Source organism: Eurosta solidaginis, chromosome X, assembly GCF_040869045.1.
Source record: "Eurosta solidaginis isolate ZX-2024a chromosome X, ASM4086904v1, whole genome shotgun sequence".
Taxonomy (NCBI): domain Eukaryota; kingdom Metazoa; phylum Arthropoda; class Insecta; order Diptera; family Tephritidae; genus Eurosta; species Eurosta solidaginis.
Window position 1 is genome coordinate 65,841,252 of NC_090324.1, and position 20,473 is coordinate 65,861,724.

General features: G+C 38.9%; 1 protein-coding gene across 7 annotated transcripts in view; it reads left to right on the forward strand.

Annotated features, from left to right (window-relative positions):
* The window catches only part of LOC137234558 (plexin-B-like), an 846,294-nt gene that overhangs the window by 108,256 nt on the left and 717,565 nt on the right, over positions 1-20,473 (forward strand). The window lies entirely within an intron of this gene.

Genomic DNA, 20,473 nt, shown 5'->3' on the forward strand with positions numbered 1-20,473 from the left:
TCATTAACACCTTTCGTTTGATACCCATATTGTACAAACGCATTCTAGAGTCATCCCTGGTCCACCTTTATGGCGATATCTCGAAAAGGCGTCCACCCATAGAACTAAGGCCCACCCACTTTTAAAATACTCATTAACACCTTTCATTTGATACCCATATCGTACAAATTAATTCTAGAGTCACCCCTGGTCCACCTTTATGGCAATATCTCGAAAAGGCGTCCACCCATAGAACTGAGGCCCACACCCTTTTAAAATACTCATTAACACCTTTTATTTGGTACCCATATCGTACAAACTAATTCTAGAGTCACCCCTGGTCCACCTTTATAACGATATCCCGAAAAGGCGTCCACCTATAGAACTAAGGCCTACTCCCTTTTAAAATACTCATTAACACCTTTCATTTGATACCCATATCGTACAAACAAATTCTAGAGTCACCCCTGGTCCACCTTTATGGCAATATATCGAAAAGGCGTCAACCCATAGAACTAAGGCCCACTCCCTTTTAAAACACTCATTAACACCTTTCGTTTGATACCCTTATTGTACAAACGTATTCTAGAGTCACCCCTGGTCCACCTTTATAACGATATACCGAAAAGGCGTCCACCTATAGAACTAAGGCCCACTCCGTTTTAAAATACTCATTAACACCTTTCATTTGATACCCATATCGTACAAACAAATTCTAGAGTCAGCCCTGGTCCACCTTTATGGCGATATCTCGAAAAGGTGTCCACCTATAGAAATATGGCCCACTCCCTCTTAAAATACTCTTTAATACCTGCAATTTGATACGCATGTCATACAAACACATTCCAGGGTTAGCCGAGGTTCATTTTCCTACATGGTGATTTTCCCTTATTTTGTCTCCATAGCTCTCAACTGAGTATGTAATGTTCGATTACACCCGAACTTAGCCTTCCTTACTTGTTTATTATGAAAGACTCACAAACTGATAAGTTGCAAAAAATGTAAAATAAAGCAATGCGCTTTATTTTAAGCAAACGTTATGATACTCCTATAAATTACATGATTCTAAGTTTAAATTGGATGAGCGTTAAACAACAATTCTTTCTTAACACAATGAAATTTATTTATAATATAAATAATAGTTTAAAAAAACTAAAAAAATACCCTTTTATAGCAAACCGAACTAAAAAATAGAAAATAATTTTCAATTAAAAAGAGTTTATATAACAGTAGTAGAAGGTCAAACAATCGTTTATAGTTAATCACCTCAAAATAAAATTATAATAAAATTTAAGTTATTAACAGAATAATTTAATTCAGAGTAAAAAGCGTGGGGTGCTTTTGACTACATTTCATATCTTTCCTCTCAGATAGTTGTCAATAGAATGATTGTAGCATTCAATATCAAGCACCCCACGCTTTTTACTGTGAATTAAATTATTCTGGTAATAACTTAAATTTTATTATAATTTTATTTTGAGGTGATTAAGTACAAACGATTGTTTGACCTTCTACTACTGTTATATAAACCCTTTTTAATTGAAAATTATTTTCTATTTTTTAGTTCGGTTTGCTATAAGCGTGTTTTTTAGTTTTTTTAAACTATTATTTATTTTTAATTTTTTAGTTTAAGTAATTTTAAAAGTTTTACTTGAGAGTGATGAAACCTCGAAACACCAACGGTCCATGGATGAACCCAACCCCATGGCACCGAAAAGGGCCAAGACGCAGGGAGGCTGGACACGGTCTTTCGCCGAAATTACCAAGGGTCGGCAGATCATTGGCATTATAGACGAGAGCAGCGAAGATGGCAGGATCCCAAAACAACAGTGGAAGTGGATCGAGGCCGCGCTCGCTACGGTGGCCGTTAAGGTTAAAAAGACAACCCTGGTCCAACGCCATCTTACACCGATGCAGGGTGGTTCCAGGGCAATGTCAAGCTAATTGCCTGTGACGACGCCAGGTCGGTCAACCTCTATAGGGCCGCCGTCACGCTGATAGGGGTGGTATATCCGGGCACGCGCCTCAAGGTAGTGGATCCCCTCACGACCAAGGGCTAGAGCCTGGGTTCCAGTGACGCCAACGGACCCAGCTGACATCCTGGAGTTGCTCCATGAGTACAACCCAAAACAGGTTTGGAAGTCAACCCGGATAAAACCGAGCTTCTTCTCTTCACGAGGAGGTACAAAGTACCAAATCTTACACCGCCAAGAATTGGGGGTACGTTTTTAGCGTTTAGCGATCAAGTCAAGTATTTGGGAGTCATTATGGATAGGAAGCTATTATGGAGTGACCATATAGTGGAGCAATCCAAGAAGGCAGCAGCAGAGCTGTTCACCTGCAAGAGGGCAATTGGCACCTCCTGGGGATTCTCCCCTAAGGTGACCTACTGTATTTACACAGCCATTGTGCGCCCGATTCTTTTTTATGGTGCCTTGGTCTGGTGGCCTGCACTAGCTAAAAGTACCTATCTTAAAATGCTTCAAAGGGTGCAACGGAGTTCGGAGCTCTGCATTGCCGGGGCTCTCGGCTAGATACAGGCCAAGCTAATAAAAGCGTGCTAAAAAGGGCTCCAGTATGCTCTTTCGTAGACGTGCCATGCATACACTTCTATCATTAATAAATGAATGCGTTTTTCGCATTATGTGCAAGGTTTAAAATATATGGCCATTAGGGGTGGTCACAAGTTCAATTGATCTTATATCCGTTAACCTTATGTGACCCCACCATCACATTATTGCATTGTCATCGAGCCTTGATACGTGTGCAAAGTTTCAATCAAACTTATGGCCTTTCAATGTGGTAATAATTCCAATTGACCTTATGACCGTTGACTTTATGTCACCACACCATCACATTAATGCATTGTCATCGGGCCGTGATACGTGTGCAAAGTTTCAATCAAACTTATGGCCATTCAAAGTGGTAATAAGGCCAATTGACCTTATGGCCGTTGACCTTATGTCACCACACCATCGCAATAATGCATTGTCATTGAGCCGTGATACGTGTGCAAAGTTTTAATCAAAATATGGCTATTCAAAGTGGTAATAAGGCCAATTGACCTTATGGCCGTTGACCTTATGTCACCACACCATCACATTAATGCATTATCATCGAGCCTTGATACGTGTGCAAAGTTTTAATCAAATGTATGGCCATTCAAAGTGGTACTAAGGCCAATTGACCTTATGGCCGTTGACCTTATGTCACCACACCATCACACTAATGCATTGTCATCGACCCTTGATACGTGTGCAAAGTTTCAATCAAACTTATGGCCATTCAAAGTGGTAATAAGGCCAATTGACCTTATGGCTGTTGACCTTATGTCACCACATCATCACATTAATGCATTTTCGTCGAGCCTTGATACGTGTGCAATGTTTCAATCAAACTTATGGCCATTCAAAGTGGTAATAAGGCCAATTGACCTTATGGCCGTTGACCTTATGTCACCACACAATCGCAATAATGCATTGTCATCGAGCCGTGATACGTGTGCAAAGTTTCAATCAAACTTATGGCCATTCAAAGTGGTAATAAGGCCAATTGACCTTATGGCCGTTGACCTTATGTCACCACACCATCCCATTAATGCATTGTCATCGGTCCTTGATACGTATGCAAAGTTTCAAATTAATCAGACTTCTAGAAACCGGTTAAAATTAAGCTCAAAGATTCCGTTACATAGATACAGGCCAAGCTAATAAAAGCGTGTTAAAAAAGGGCTCCACTATGCTCTTTCGTAGATGTGCCATGCATCCACTTCTATCATTAATAAAGGAATGCGTTTTTCGCATTATGTGCAAGGTTTCAAATCTATGGCCATTTGGGGTGGTCATAAGTTCAATTGACCTTATGTGCGTTAACCTTATGTCACTCCACCATCACATTATTGCATTGTCATCGAGCCTTGATACGTGTGCAAAGTTTCAATCAAACTTATGGCCATGCAAAGTGGTACTAAGGCCAATTGACCTTATGGCCGTTGACCTTATGTCACCACACCATCGCAATAATGCATTGTCATCGATCCGTGATACGTGTGCAAAGTTTCAATCAAACTTATGGCCATTCAAAGTGGTAATAAGGCCAATTGACCTTATGGCTGTTGACCTTATGTCACCACATCATCACATTAATGCATTTTCATCGAGCCTTAATACGTGTGCAATGTTTCAATCAAACTTATGGCCATTCAAAGTGGTAATAAGGCCAATTGACCTTATGGCCGTTGACCTTATGTCACCACACAATCACATTAATGCATTGTCATCGAGCCGTGATATGTGTGCAAAGTTTCAATCAAACTTATGGTCATTCAAAGTGGTAATAAGGCCAATTGACTTTGTGGCCGTTGACCTTATGTCACCACACCATCACATTAATGCATTGTCATCGGTCCTTGATACGTATGCAAAGTTTCAAATTAATCAGACTTCTAGAAACCGGTGAAAATTAAGCCCAAAGATTCCATTACATACAGGCCAAGCTAATAAAAGCGTGTACAGGGTATTACAGGTATTACATTTACCTATGAGGTCCATGATATAAATACAAAGCAGATAAATGATTTTAAATTGCCAAATTATAAAACCTAATTGGAGCAAAATAGTCTTTTTTACAAATAAATAAATAAATAACATTATCGCTTTGACTGAAACTTGGCTAGAGCCTCATGTATTTAACCCCGAGGTTCTTTGCCATGATTACTAAATATACAGAAATGACCACTTGAACAGAACTGGAGGTATAGTTTTGCTTGCAGTACATTCAGGTGAGGGTAATTTACCCGTTATCGGTTCTCCAGAATTCAATGCATTAGAATCAAGTTCGGAATGGGTTGTGTCTATATTGCCCTGTGCTATATCCCACCATCTTCTGATACTTCGGTGTATATGGATCATTATTCCCTGCTGAAAATTGTTAGTTCAATGTTGAAGCCCATTGATTCGATGATAGTGATGGGTGACTTTAATCTCCCGCACATGTTACGGACCATATCTGACCAGGATATTGTACCAATTTCTCCAAAACTATCCAACAACGAATTTTAGCCGAAGTAACTGAACTTTGCCTTAAATAGATAAATATAATTTCTAATATGTTCGGGAGGACCCTTGATTTGGTATTTGTTACCGGTACATCAAAATGTACTGTTATGCGGGGTGAACCTCTTACTGTACCTGAAGACCCTTATCATCCTTCCCTGGGAATAGCATACGAATTTGAAAGAAATACTATGAGTAGCATTGCTACTAAATACGAATCTAGTTTCTGATTTGACTTTGCGAAGGCTAATTTTAGTAACCCTCTCAATATATAGCTTCGGCAACCAAATTGTCAACCTCACCTACCCGCGGCGAATCCTGTTTCATTAACAGACGAGGCTCTGGCGACCCAAGCTCCTCATGGAACTAGGGGGTGGGGAGGGAGGGATGGCCTTGAAGGTTTAATGTGGTAATTTCCCGAGAGGGTCGGGCCAGTACCTTAATGGTGCTTTGTTACCGGAACGTACCGGATCTATATCCGGCAAAGGACCATCAACACCTGTTAGAAATATACTTTGTAAATAACCACTTTGTTTTCAATATTATATCACATTTGCAATTATTGTCATATTGTACTACTGACGTTGGGTAAATTTGTATGAGTTGAATTCTTTCTTTCTGAAATATACGCTGTACGAAATTAACGTGTTTTCGTTTTACTTAAATTCTATAACTGCGCATATAAAACTGATATATGGTCTAATAGGTTATGGGCCCAGGTCGTTAAAAGAATTAAAGGATTTGAGATTAATTTATTAAAAGCGTATACATAATGAGTTTTGCCGGATTGCATGCCATCGAAAAACTTAATGACTATATGTCTTGGTCTGTACAAATGAAGAGCATTTTAATACATTCGGATTTGTGGGCAATAACTAGCGGAAAGGTAGTGAAAGGTGAGGATGCATCTGCAGAAGAAGCAGCAGCGTTCGACGTGAAGGATGAAAAGGCGTTGGCGACCATTATGCTGTGCATTAAACCATCACAGCTGAACCATGTGAAGCATTGTCAAACAGCAGCTTTAGCCTGGGTTAAGCTCAAGCAGATTCATCAGCCGGGCGGTCCTGCGCGGAAAGTGACGCTATTTCGACAATTGCTGTCTCTCATATTGTCTGAAGGTCAGAAGGTTCAAGAACATCTTAATGATTTTGCGACACAATCGAAAGGCTGGCGGAGATAGACGTGATTTTACCAGAAGAAATGGCAGTCATAATTTTGCTAACGAGTTTGTCGAAGTCTTACGAAAATTTTGTCGTGGCAATCGAGTCGCGTGATTTTTTGCCAACGTTAACATCAATCAAAGTAAAGCTGCTCGAGGAGGGAGCTAGACGGAATGGTGCTGAAATTGGTAGTACTCAAGCGTTGGTGGTACGTGCAAGATTTCATAATGATAACAACAACAATGCTCCAGAAGAACAGAAAAAAGTGAACACAACGGGAAGGAAGCGAAAAGGTAAATGGTTTAATTGTGGAAAACATGGCCATTATGCTGCACAATGCAAGGAATCCCAGTCAAGGAGGGATCGAGACGACAAATCCTTTAATGTGATTGCTTCTGAATCTTCTCTCGAGTTGAGTCGAAACGATTGGTGTATCGATAGTGGAGCAACTGCGCATCTATGTTGTGATCGTTCTGCATTTGAGACGTACAAGGAAAGCAGGCAAAGAATCGCACTAGCTGGAAGCAAATACATACAAGCGGATGGAGTTGGTGATGTCTGCGTTCGAAGTAGCGAATTTCAAGTAAAGTTAAGAGATATTTTGTATGTTTCAGACTTGAAGTGCAATATTGTGTCGGTAAGCAAAGCTTGTGAGAAAGGGCTTTTTGTTACTTTCAATGATAATCAATGTGTTATAAAGGATAGAAAAGGGAAAATTTTAATTAAAGGTAATAGGAGAGGTGGTTTGTATGTATTCAAAAGTTAGTCAAATATGTGTTTTAACGTAAATAGTGAAGAAAGTTGTGTTAGAACGTGGCATGATCGCTTCGGACATTTAAATTTCGATCGTTTAAATGAAATGCGGTCCAAGGAGCTTGTTCATGGCCTTAAAATGGAAAGAAGTTCAAAAAATGAAGACTGTGCTACGTGTGTTAAATGTAAGATATCTGTTAAGCCATTTCCTCAGGTTTCCAAAAATAGGGCTAGTGATTTGTTAGAAATCATACATTCGGATGTATGTGGGCCAATGAATATACATTCAATTGGTGGTTCCCGATATTTTGTGACGTTTATTGACGATAAGTCAAGATACATTTCTGTCTATTTTTTGAAATCAAAGTGTGAGGTTTTTGAGGCATTTAAGACCTTTAAGAAAATGGCAGAAAAGCAGACAGGCAGAAAAATAAAAATTTTAAGAAGCGATAATGGCGGTGAATATTTGAGTAACGAATTTCAAAATTTTTTGGATGAAAATGGTATATGTAGGCAATTGACAGTCCCATATACACCCCAACAAAATGGTGTGGCTGAACGTGCTAATCGAACTTTGGTTTAGATGGCACGATGCATGATAGTGCATAGTATGTTGGACGAAATGTTTTGAGCGGAAGCTGCGGCAACAGCATCTTATTTACGGAATAGGGCTGTTACAAAAACTTTAGTCAACAAAACTCCATATGAAGAGTATACGGGTAAGAAGCCAGATGTTAAGCATCTTAGAATTTTCGGTTCGTTGGTAATAGCCCTCGATAAGACGCAATCGAAGAAGTTTCAACCAAAAGGTAGGGAATTAATAATGGTTGGGTAATCCAGTACATCCAAAGCATATCGCTTAATGGATCCAGTTACTAATAAAATTGTTATGAGTAGAGATGTTGTGTTTATGGGGATTACATTTTTTGACGATAAAAAGACAGATACAGATATTATGCTACTTGATTTAACACCAAATGAGAGTAACAGTGTTGAACGAATCGAACAGTCTGTAAATGAATTGAACGACGGTGATAATGATCGCATAGAGCAAGTTCGTTATGGTCCGGGTAGACCAAAAATAATTCGTCCAGGAGCTCGAGGTCGCCCGTATAGAACGACATCGTCTAAATTTAATTGAAGCAGTCTGTTGAGGAGGCATTAGGTGGTGAAAATGCTACGCAGTGGAGAGATTATGCAGGAGGAGTATGATGCACTTATGAAAAATCATACGTGGTCGCTGGTGGAATTACCTCGTGGCGAAAAAGTCGTCAATTATACATGGGTATTTCGTATTAAAAGAAAGGCTCACGGAAGTATAAAATGCTTGAAAAGTCGTATTGTAGCAAAAGGTTGTAGCCAGAGATTTGGTGTAAATTTTAATGAAACGTTTTCACCTGTAGTGAGGTATGCAACAATACGTTTAATTTTAGCGTTAGCATGTGAATACGACTTACATTTGCATCAATTGGATGTATCATCAGCATATCTGAATAGTGATTTGCATGATGTGGTTTTTATGAATCAACCTGAAGGGTTTGTTAGTGAAGAGTTTCCTTATCATGGTTTCAAATTAAATAAGGCACTTTATGGGTTAAAGCGGAGTGGGGGCGAGTGGAATGCAAGGTTAGATTCAGTCCTAAAGTCATTTGGATATAAACCATGTGCTAGGGAGCCTTGCGTTTACATACGACATGAATATGAGAACTATAATATTATTGATGTATATGTGGATGACTTAATTATAAGCGGTACGAAATTAGAGGAGGTCGAAATAGTAAAGGGCAAATTAGCAAATGAATTTGATGTAGTTGACGCAGGTCCTTTAAATTATTATCTTGGAATGGAGATTTCGCGTGAAGGCAAAACAGGTGAATAACTCTATGCCAAAAGAATTATATTACAAACTTATTAATGGAACAAGGAATGTCTGATTGTAAAGTTGTATCTACACCGCTAAGTGCAGGTTTTCAAGTTAGTTGTAATGACAACAAATGTAGACGCGTGTCACAAAGTGAATATCAGTCTTTCATAGGCGCTTTAATGTATTTGGCTATTTCCACGAGACCAGATATTCTTCATTCATTAAGTAAACTGTCTCAAAGAAATACTGATCCACATTGTGAGCATGAAGCTGCAGCTAAACATGTTCTTAGATATTTAAAGAGATATCAAAGAGATATGATAATACGTTATCACAAAGCGGGTAAATCAATTGAATGTTATGTTAATACTGATTGAGGAGCCGACGTAAGTGACAGGAAATCATATTCAGGAAATGTATTTTTTGCTGCAGGTGCTGTATTTTCCTGGGAGTCTAAGAAACAGAGCGTAGTTGAACTTAGTAGTACAGAAGCAGAGTATGTAGCGATGTCATTAGCTGCAAAAGAAGCTATATATATAAGAAAGCTTTTAAATGAATTGGGTTTCGGTGATCCTAAACCTACTGTAATAAAAAGTGATAATCAGGGTGCACTGTTTTTGGTAAAGAATCCTGTATATCATGCTAGAAGTAAACACATAGATTTGAAATATCATTTTGTTCGAGATTTGTATAAAACAGGGGAAATAGCACTGAATTATGTTTGTACTGAAGAAATGATAGCCGATATTTTAACCAAAAACTTGCAAAAGACAAAACATTGCAAATTTAGAAAAGATATGGGATTATATTAAATAATGAAAAATGTATACATATTGAGGAAGAGTGTTAGAAATATACTTTGTAAATAACCACTTTGTTTTCAATATTGTATCACATTTGCAATTACTGTCATATTGTAATACTGACGTTGAGTAAATTTGTATGAGTTGAATTCTTTCTTTCTGAAATATACGCTGTACGAAATTAACGTGTTCTCGTTTTACTTAAATTATATAACTGCGCATATAAAACTGATATATGGTCTAATAACACCGATAACACTCATCAAAGCCCTTGGGGAGTGTATTTATCGTTAATGCAACAAAAACAACAACAACAACAACAAAAATGTTTCAGACTTTTATACCACCATTTACGGTATTATGGAAAAAGACGTACCTAAGCGAAAACGTGTGTCTGCAGAACCAGTCCAGTCACTAAAGGCCTAAGCAGGGATGGGCGTTATCAACAAATTTGAATAGCCATTGACGAAAAAATAAAAAATTAATTTTTATTCATTATTCAAGAAAACTTGAGTGATGAATAACATGTTATTTTTTATTCAAGCATTTCTTGAATAATGAATAACATTTTCTTGTTATTCAAAATATTCTGATTGATGATAACCGCTCATTCTTATTTTTGCAAAATTTGAATAAAGAGTTGAGTTATTATTCCTTATTTACAAAATATGGAATAACAATAAAATTTTAGTTTTTATTCAGTTATCCAAAAATAAAAAAATAAACCATCGATATGCCCTGAAAATATACCCATATGCGTAACCAGTTCGTGTGTAGTTCTGAAGCTTCTTAGGGTAATATTGAGATGATTTTGGGTAGTATTCGTGGGGTTTTTGGGGCGGTTGGGGGGTAATTTCTGGGACACCCTGCGGATCCTCCCGGGGCCTATTGGGGTCCATTCCAGGGGCTCCCTCGCGATCCTTCTAGGGTATTGGGGTCATTTCGGGATGACTTTGCGACTCCTTCGAGGTCTTTTGGAGTTCATTTTTGCATGGTTTAGGGGAGTACCACGGGGTCCTCCCGGGGTCATTCCGTGATCTTTTTGGGACTCCCTCGGGGTCATTTGGGGGTCATTCCGGTATGATTTTGGGGACTTCCTCGGGGTCATTTCGGGATGGTTTTGGGGACTCCCTCGGGGTCATTTCGGGATGGTTTTTGGGACTCCCTCGGGGTCATTTGGGGGTAATTCGTAGGTCATTCCGGGATCTTTTTGGGGACTCCCTCGGGGACATTTCGGGATGGTTTTGGGGACTCCCTCGGGGTCATTCCGGGATGGTTTTGGGGACTCCCTCGGGGTCATTCCGGGATGGTTTTGGGGACTCCCTTGGGGTTATTTCGGAATGGTTTTGGGGACTCCCTCGTGGTCATTCGTAGGTCATTCCGGGACCCCAAGGGAGTCCCCAAAACCATCCCATAATGACCCCGAAAAGACCCCGAGGGAGTCCCCAAAATCATCCCGGAATGACCCCGAAATGACCCCGAGAGAGTCCCCAAAACCATCCCGGAATGACCTACGAATGACCCCCAAATGACCCCGAGGGAGTCCCCAAAACCATCCCGAAATGACCCCGAGGGAGTTCCCAAAGAGATCCCGGAATGACCTACGAATGACCCCGAAATGACCCCGAGGCAGTCCCCAAAACCATCCCGAATTGACCCCGAGGGAGTCCCTAAAACCATCCCGGAATGACCCCGAAGGAGTCCCCAAAACCATCCCGAAATGACCCCGAGGGAGTCCCCAAAAAGATCCCGGAATGACCTACGAATGACCCCCAAATGACCCCGAGGGAGTCCCCAAAACCATCCCGAAATGACCCCGAGGGATTCCCCAAAACCATCCCGAAATTCCCCCAAAATGACTCAGAGGAAGTCCCCAAAATCATCCCGGAATGGCCCCCAAATGACGACGAGGGAGTCCCAAAAAGATCACGGAATGTCCCCGGGAGGACCCCGTGGTACTCCCAAACCAAAATGAACTCCAAAAGACCTCGAGGGAGTCGCAAAGTCATCCCGAAATGACCCCAAAACCCTAGAAGGATCTCGAGGGAGCCCCTTGAATAGACCCCAATAGGCCCCGGGAGGATCCGCAGGGTGTCCCAGAAATTACCCCCCAACCGCCCCCAAAAAACCCCACGAATACTCCCAAAAATCATCTCAATATTACCCTAAGAAGCTTCAGAACTACACACGAACTGGTTACGCATATGGGTATATTTTCAGGCCATCTCGATGGTTTATTTTTTTATTTTTGGATAACTGAATAAAAACTAAAATTTTATTGTTATTCCATATTTTGTAAATAAGGAATAATAACTCAGCTCTTTATTCAAATTTTGCCAAAATAAGAATGAGCGGTTATCATCAATCAGAATATTTTGAATAACGAGAAAATTTTATTAATTATTCAAGAAATGCTTGAATAAAAAATAACTTTTTATTCATCAATTAGAAAATTTAAAATGATGAATAATTTTTTATTTTGATTTGTTTCATTTCAAAATGACTCAACCCTGGGCCTAAGGTCTTTAAAAAACAGAAAATCGCGCTTCTTCAAATTATTCATAAGGTCAGGCTCTCACTCCGATTACTAGCAGTACTCTATTTTGCGTCATAAACATTTTGAATTAAACAAAAAGTGCTATAATATATACATCTGTAAGATGAAAAGGAAAATAACTTACAAATCGAAACCCTTCTATGATTTCGTGAACTATAAACGTGGGTTTAAACGGTTTCCTTCTGCTTCAAAATACTAGGATGATTTGTCTAGCGACGATCAAGATATTGCTAATTTCTTTGCACACTTTTTCAAGTCCAACTATTCCACTGATTTTAATTTCTTTCAAATGAATATCCATCTGAACTTAACACAATTAATATTCCAGCAATATCTCCTGTGTTTTTTCATATTTAACGTCTTTGAAGGAATCTTACAAGTACGGTCCTGATTTAATTCCACTTGTTTTCTTAAAAAATGCGCTGAAACATTTATCAGGCTCCAACAGATTTATTCAATCTGTCCCTAAAACGTGAAGTTTTTCCTTCAGCTCGGAAGGAATCTTTTCTCATAACCCTTCACAAAAGTGGTAGTAGTACGTGTGGAGAAAACTATCGAGAAATTGCAAAGTAGTCGGTCATCCCAAAGCTGTTTGAAGCTATCGTTACCAATCCGCTAACATTATCCATTTCTATTTTGTGATTTTCCGGTGAATTTAATTATAACATTTACTAATGCTTACTTAGGCTCTTTTGACCATTAGCGTTTGGTGCAAATAAAAACAAACTTATTTCACCATTCCAACCCGACGTTTCGCTAGTATCTCTAGCTTTTTCAAGGGCGATCTGTGCATTTTAATAACAAAAAGCAATACATTAATATAAAAACAGAAAAGGCATAAGTGCGTAACATTTCAATATTAGTAATCACAGTATTACATACAAACAAATATCACAAAACAAGAGGCAAAAACACTTCGAATAATATAACACGATTTATATAGAAAACTCACATAATTGGACTATTTAAACAAATTTGTTAGAACTAAAAATATTTTCGGTACCATTCCATAGTGGTATCATTGTCATACTAAAACGAATTAATGTTAGAGACAGAGGGTGTAGGCAGCAGCAACGTCATCTGTATCTTCCTTTTTGTTTATTGTCTTGTCTCTTCTTTGCAATATTCGCAGGCTTTCTAATGTGTACCTGGCTTTTCCTTGTTTATTTTTGTCTATGATTCTTGTGTTTTGTAGATCAGCTGCATGCCCAGTTTGCGTTGTGTGTTGACATAATGCTGTGCTTTGTTTTTTCTTTCGTATATCTGCTTCATGTTCTGCGAGCCGAACTCCTAGTGGCCGTTTTGTTGTTCCTATGTATATTTTCTTGCATTCTTCATTTTCATTGCCTTCACATGTTATTTCATATATAACGTTGTTTTGTTGGAGCTTCTCAATAGGGCTTTTTGTTTTTGTGAATATCGTCGATAATGTATGATTGGATTTGTAGGCAAATGCAATTTTGTATTTGTTGTTGGTTAGCGTTTTGCTGAAGTTCTCCGTAAGTTTAGGTATGTATGTTACGCTAAAGTATTGTTTCGTTTCTTTCTCTCTTTGTATTGTTGTTATATTTTGTTCGTTTTTTATTTCCATTATTTTGTGATCAACTAGACTTTTTATTAGAGTGCCCGGATAATTATTATTTTTAAGGATTTCGGTAATTTTCCTTAAGTTTTTATCCCAAAATTGTTCGTCGCTTATTGTTATAATTTTGCTTATAAGATTTTTCGCCGTGTTTATTTTATATTTTAGGGGTTGTGAAGAGAAAAGGTTTATTAGACGTCCAGAAGATAGGGGTTTTGCATACCAATCAAAAACGAGATTTCCATTACATTTGTGTATTTTGACGTCGAGGAAGGGAATGCTACAGTCTTTTTCCATTTCATATGTAAATTGAATTTTGTTATGATAATTGTTTAGGGCTTCTAAGATCTGTTCCACGTCATTTCTTTTAACTATCGCGAAGATATCGTCAACATATTTGACTAGAAATTTTATATTAATGTCAAGTTTTTCCTTAAGTGCTTTAAGTGTGTTGTCAAGTAGGTCGTCCATAATTATGTCAGCTATTGTCGGGGAGAGAGGGTTACCCATTGGCATGCCAAACGTTTGTGCATAAATTGTGTCATTGTATTTAAAATAATTGTTGTTTAACAAGCAGAATTTTAATATGTCATGGAATTTGATCTTTGGTATATATGTTGTGGATTTTATTTGGTCCCATTTTTGCATTATTATTCGGATGGCGAGATTGGTGGGGATATTAGTGAACAGAGACACGACATCAAATGACACTAGCACTTCTTCATCATCTACAATAATATTTTGGAGTCTTTCCTTTAATTTAAACACATTCTTGACATTATACTCTTCGGACGTTACATTTTTAATTCTATCTCCTATATATTTTGCTAAATGGTAACAGGGAACATTTTCCATTTCTAGTTTGATTGCAGAACCGCAACATGGATTCTGTAAAGGCAAATATACCATTATAAATCTACTTGTATTCACAACTCATGTTTCTAATGGGTTTAGAAAAAATCTTGACACCGATGTTATTTATACTGATTTCAGTAGAGCATTTGACAAAGTATCCCACTCCTTACTTATCTACAAGCTTGATCGGCTTGGTTTCCACCCTGGACTCACCCAGTGGATATCGTCGTATCTCTGCGGCCTAACGCAAAAAGTTATTTTAAAAAATACTCTTTCAAATGTCATCGATATTCTCTCTGGCGTCCCACAGGCCAGTCATCCTGGTCCAATTCTGTTCTTGCTATTTATTAATGATATCTGTACCACTATAAAATATTCCAAAATCTTAATGTATGCTAATGATGTAAAACTTTTTGGTCTTGCGCGTCTATCGAAGAACGTCCCTTGCTTCAAGCGGATTTCAACTAGTTACTGAGTGCAACGTAAATTCAATGCCGCTGAACCTCAATACATGCAAATTCATGTGCCTCCCTCGAAGATCTTTACCAGCAGCGTCTTACGTAACTAATAATTTTTGTCTCCTATCAGTAAACTTTTTTGTGGACTTGGGAGTCACGATAGATGCTAAACTTAGTTTCAACCTTCACATTAATACTACTGTCAATAAGCCTATAAGTGTCCTTTCATTCGTGAAACGGTGGTCCCAAGAATTTAGTGACCCTTATGTAACTAAAACCCTTTTAATCACTTTAGTTAGACCGATACTTACTTACTTACTTAATTGGCGCTTAACCGCTTAAACGGTTATGGCCGTCCAACAAGGCGCGCCAGTCGCTCCTTCGCTCCGCCCACCGGCGCCAATTGGTCGCACCAAGGGAGTTTAAATCGTTTTCCACCTGGTCCTTCCAACGGAGTGGGGGCCGCCCTCTACCTCTGCTTCCATAGGCGGGTTCCGATAGAAACACTTTCTTGGCCGGAGCATCATCTTTCATTCGCATAACATGGCCTAGCCAGCGCAGCCGCTGCGTTTTAATTCGCTGGACTGTGTTGATGTCTGCGTATAGCTCGTACAGCTCATCATTAAATCTTCTTCGGTACTCGCCATCGCCAACGCGTAGAGGTCCATAAATCTTTCGAAGAACTTTTCTCTCGAACACTCCCAAAGCCGCTTCATCTGCTGTTGTCATGGTCCATGCTTCTGCCCCATATAGCAGGACGGGTAGGATAAGTGACTTGTAGAGTATGATTTTCGTTCGCCGAGAGAGGACTTTACTTTTCAATTGCCTACCTAGTCCAAAGTAGCATTTATTGGCAAGATTGATTCTTCGCTGGATTTCAGTGCTGATGTTGTTGCTAGTGTTGATGCTGGTTCCGATACTAGAGTACGGATAAATAGTCTAGTATCCAAAATATCGAGTTCATGTAGATAGACTTGAATCAATACAACAGCAATTTCTACTTTTCTCTTTAAGGAATTTTCAGTGGGACTCTGCGTATAATCTTCTAGTCGGTAGAAGCGTAGAAGCTTATCAATCTTCCAATTCTTTCAAGTCCTAGAGAAATGCTGGGCGTAATATTTATGGCTAAACTGATATCTAGCCCAATTCTTTTGAACGAAGTAAACTTTTACGTCCCATCACGAGTGCCAAGGCATAACAAACCTCTTATTTTGAGGCATTATAATTATTATAATTATTATTATTATTATTATAATTCATTTGATATAACGGATTCACTTTTTACCATAAAGAGAACTGTCCTGTCCTATCTTAACTCGTAACAAAAAAAATAAATAAAATATAATAAAATAAAAATTTCACTTATTTAACAATGTAGCTGATGAAATTTATTCTGTAGCTGAGTACTCTTAGATCTCGACGCTTACCAAACCTCCGCCTATCAACAAGTCGGAAAAATAAATCCGTGCGTCATGCGGATGCGCCCTTGCGTAAGTTTAGCGGCTTGGAGGGTATTAATCCGTTGAGTATTATTATTTATTATTTAAACACTACTAAATTAGTAACTGCAGACCGACCAAAAACGAAACCATGCTGATTTGGCAGAATACAGTGTTTCACTGCGAAATACATTTTTTCCTTAACAATCCCTTCGAAGAGTTTAGAAATAATAGATAACTTAGATATTGGCCTATAGTTTGAAACATCATTCTTCTTGCCCGTTTTGAAGATTGGGTAATACCTGCAATTTTCCAGGCATCCGCAAAGATCCCGGAGCTAAGAGATTGGTTAACATTAGGGGGACAACATTAGCAGGACAATTTTTGAAGACAGCGCTTAATCCGCCTTGATCAGTCTGGGTAGACTTTTTCAATCCTTTAATACCGTTAATAACGTCATTGGAGGAAAACCGCAGATCGCTATAATTCAAAGCTGCCTAATGGTTAGAATGACTATTATCATTTCACCAATTCAACAAATTAGCAATGGCTTTGGGAGAGTTAGCCAGTTTTTCATCAAGAAATAGGGTTAGATTTGACAAAATACCAAACATTTTTATACTCAGCGTGCTTTGCACACAGAGTATATTAACTTTTATTGGATAACGGTTGGTTGTACAAATATAAAGGAATCGAGATAGCTATAGACTTCCATATATATCAAAATCCTCAGTATCGAAAAAAAATTTGATTGAGCCATGTCCGTCCATCCGTGTGTCCGTTAACACGATAACTTGAGAAAATTTTGAGGTATCTTGATGAAATTTAGTATGTAGGTTCCTGGGCGCTCATATCAGATCGCTATTTAAAATGGACGAAATCGGACTATAACCACGCCCACTTATTCGATATCGAAAATTTCGAAAAACCAAAAAAGTGCGATAATTTATTACCAAAGACGAACAAAGCGATGAAACTTGGTAGGCTGGTTGAACTTATGACGCAGAATAGAAGAATTTGAAGATATCATGATGAAATTTGGCAGGAACGTTACTCCTATTACTGTATGTGTGCTAAATAAAAATTAGCAAAATCGGATAACGAATGCACCCACTTTAAAAAAAAAATTGTTAAAGACAAATTTTAACAAAAAATTGAATATCTTTACAGTATACGTTTTCTGTGAAAATGAGCGAAATCTGTTGAAGCCACGCCCAGTTTTTATACACAGTCGACCGTCTGTCCTTCCGCTCGGCCGTTAACATGATAACTTGCGCAAAAATCGATATATTTTTACTAAACATAGGTCACTTACTTATCTGAACTCACTTTATCTTGGTATAAAAATGGCGGAAATCCGACTATGACCACGCCCACTTTTTCGATATCGAAAATTACGAAAAATTAAAAAAATTCCATAATTCTATACCAAGTATGAAAAAAGGGATGGTAATTGGATTGGTTTATTGACGCAAAATATAACTTTAGAAAAAACTTTGTAAAATGGGTGACACCTACCATATTAAGTAGAAGAAAATGAAAAAGTTCTGCAGGGCGAAATCAAAAGCCCTTGGAATCTTGGCAGGAATACTGTCCGTGGTATTACATATATAAATAAATTAGCGGTACCCGAGAGATGATGTTCTGGGGTCACCCTGGTCCACATTTTGGTCGATATCTCGAAAACGCTTTCACATATACAACTAAGGGCCACTCCCTTTTAAAACCCTCATTAATACCTTTAATTTGATACCCATATCGTACAAAAACACTCTAGAGTCACCCCTGGTCCACCTTTATGGCGATGTCTCGAAAAGGTGTCCACCTATAGAGCTAAGGCCCACTCCCTTTTAAAGCCCTCATCAATACCTTTTATTCGATACCCATATCGTACAAAGAAATTATAGTCTCCCCTGGTCCACCTTTATGCCGATATCTCAAACTAAGGCCCACTCCCTTCTAAAATACTCATTAACACCTTTCATTTGATACCCATATCGTAGAAACGCATTCTAGAGTCACCCCTGGTCCACCTTTTTGGCGATGTCTCGAAAAAGCGTCCACCTCTAGAACTAAGGCCCACTCCCTTTTAAAATACTCATTAACACCTTTTATTTCATACCCATATCTTACAAACACATTCTAGAGTCAACCCTGGTCCACCTTTATGGCGATATCTCGAAAAGGGGTCCACCTAGAGAACTAAGGCCCTCTCCCTTTTAAATAATCATTAACACCTTTCATTTCAAACCCATATCGTACAAACGCATTCTAGAGTCACCCCTGGTCCACCTTTATGGCGATTTCTCGAAGAGGCGTCCACCTATAGAACTAAGGCCCACTCCCTTTTAAAATTTTCTTTAACACCTTTCATTTCATACCCATATCGTACAACCACATTCTAGAGTCACCCCTGGTCCACCTTTATGGCGATATCTCGAAAAGGCGTCTACCTATAGAACTAAGGCTCACTCCCTTTTAAAATTTTCATTAACACCTTTCATTTCATACCCATACCGTACAAACACATTCTAGAGTCACCCCTGGTCCACCTTTATGGCGATATCCCGAAATGGCGTCCACCTATAGAACTATGGCCCATTCCCTTTTAAAATACTCTTTAATACCTTCCATTTGATACCCATGCCATACAAACACATTCTAGCGTTACCCTAGGTTTATTTTCCTACATGGTGATTTTCCCTTATTTTTTTTCCAAAGCTCTGAGCTGAGTATGTAATGTTCGGTTACACCCGAACTTAGCCTTCCTTACTTGTTGGGGTTAGCTTTAATTGTAGCTTTCACCCCAAGCACATAGTTTCTATAAAGAAATTTGTTGATGCAACCTTCAGGCACAGTGGGATATGATGTCGATCTGCGGGTGAGATAGGAGAAAGACATTCGGAAATGCAGTGCTTATTTACATGATTAAACACTCATCTGGTTTTGTACAAACTACAAGATTACAATCTTCCAAGCATTGCTAATTCACCAACAATGAACTTCCTTTGACTTTATATCACTTAAAACACGTCTAAAATGTTTAGTTTTTTTGTTCTAAACATTGGATTATATAGAGGACCTCCTCGTGCTTTTTTGGATTTAACGGCTGAGTTTGTAAGTACCGAATCTCATCGTAGTACTAGTGGTGATATCTTCTTACCTACATGGGAAGCAGGGATATATCAACCAGTTGCTTTCTGGCGTGTCATGGTTGATGAGAATTCAGCTTAAACTGTGTAGCATTTCAAAATGCTCCTTTACATTGAGCTCTCTTACCCCACTGTGTCGATGCTGTTCAGGTGAGTATTCCGTGTCAGTTCTGAGTGCAGTGTTTTCACAGGCCTGCAGCCTTTTCGAGTGGGTGTTTTTAAATCTGGCGACGCGTAGCACGTAATTGGCCGACCTTTGTATGTTGTCAGCAACGTACTGCCTTTTATTGTGCCCGGACAGTTTAATTCCCCTGGATTTGAATGTTTCATTCCTAAAAAAATTGTCGTGGTGCGGAAATAGCGCACTCACTCTGTGTGCACAAGTCCCTGTGTTCAAACGGTTGGGGTTCCACCTAAGCAGTGCTTAATAAGCAGTGTATTTCTTCAATTAAGGACTTCTCAGCGAAAATTTATCTGCCTGGAAGATGCGTTCGGAATCAACCATTTGTAAGAAGGCAAATACTAGAAGCTTCCCAGGACTTAAGCCACTTGCTGCTTTTAGATCTGACAGCTGTATCACTCCTAATAGCTGGAGTCTTTGCCTGGCAAGAGCACAGAACGTGCTCGACTGGTTCCTCCTCCGGCCCGCACTTCCTACATCTGCTATCACTGGCCAAGCCTAATTTAAAGGCATGTGACGCCAGAGGGCAGTGTTCAGTCAGAATAGCCGTCATGAGTCTACAGTCCTCTCTTTTTAATGATAGAAGCAAATTTGTTAGTCTAAGGTTGTAAGACCTGCACATAATCTTCGACACTT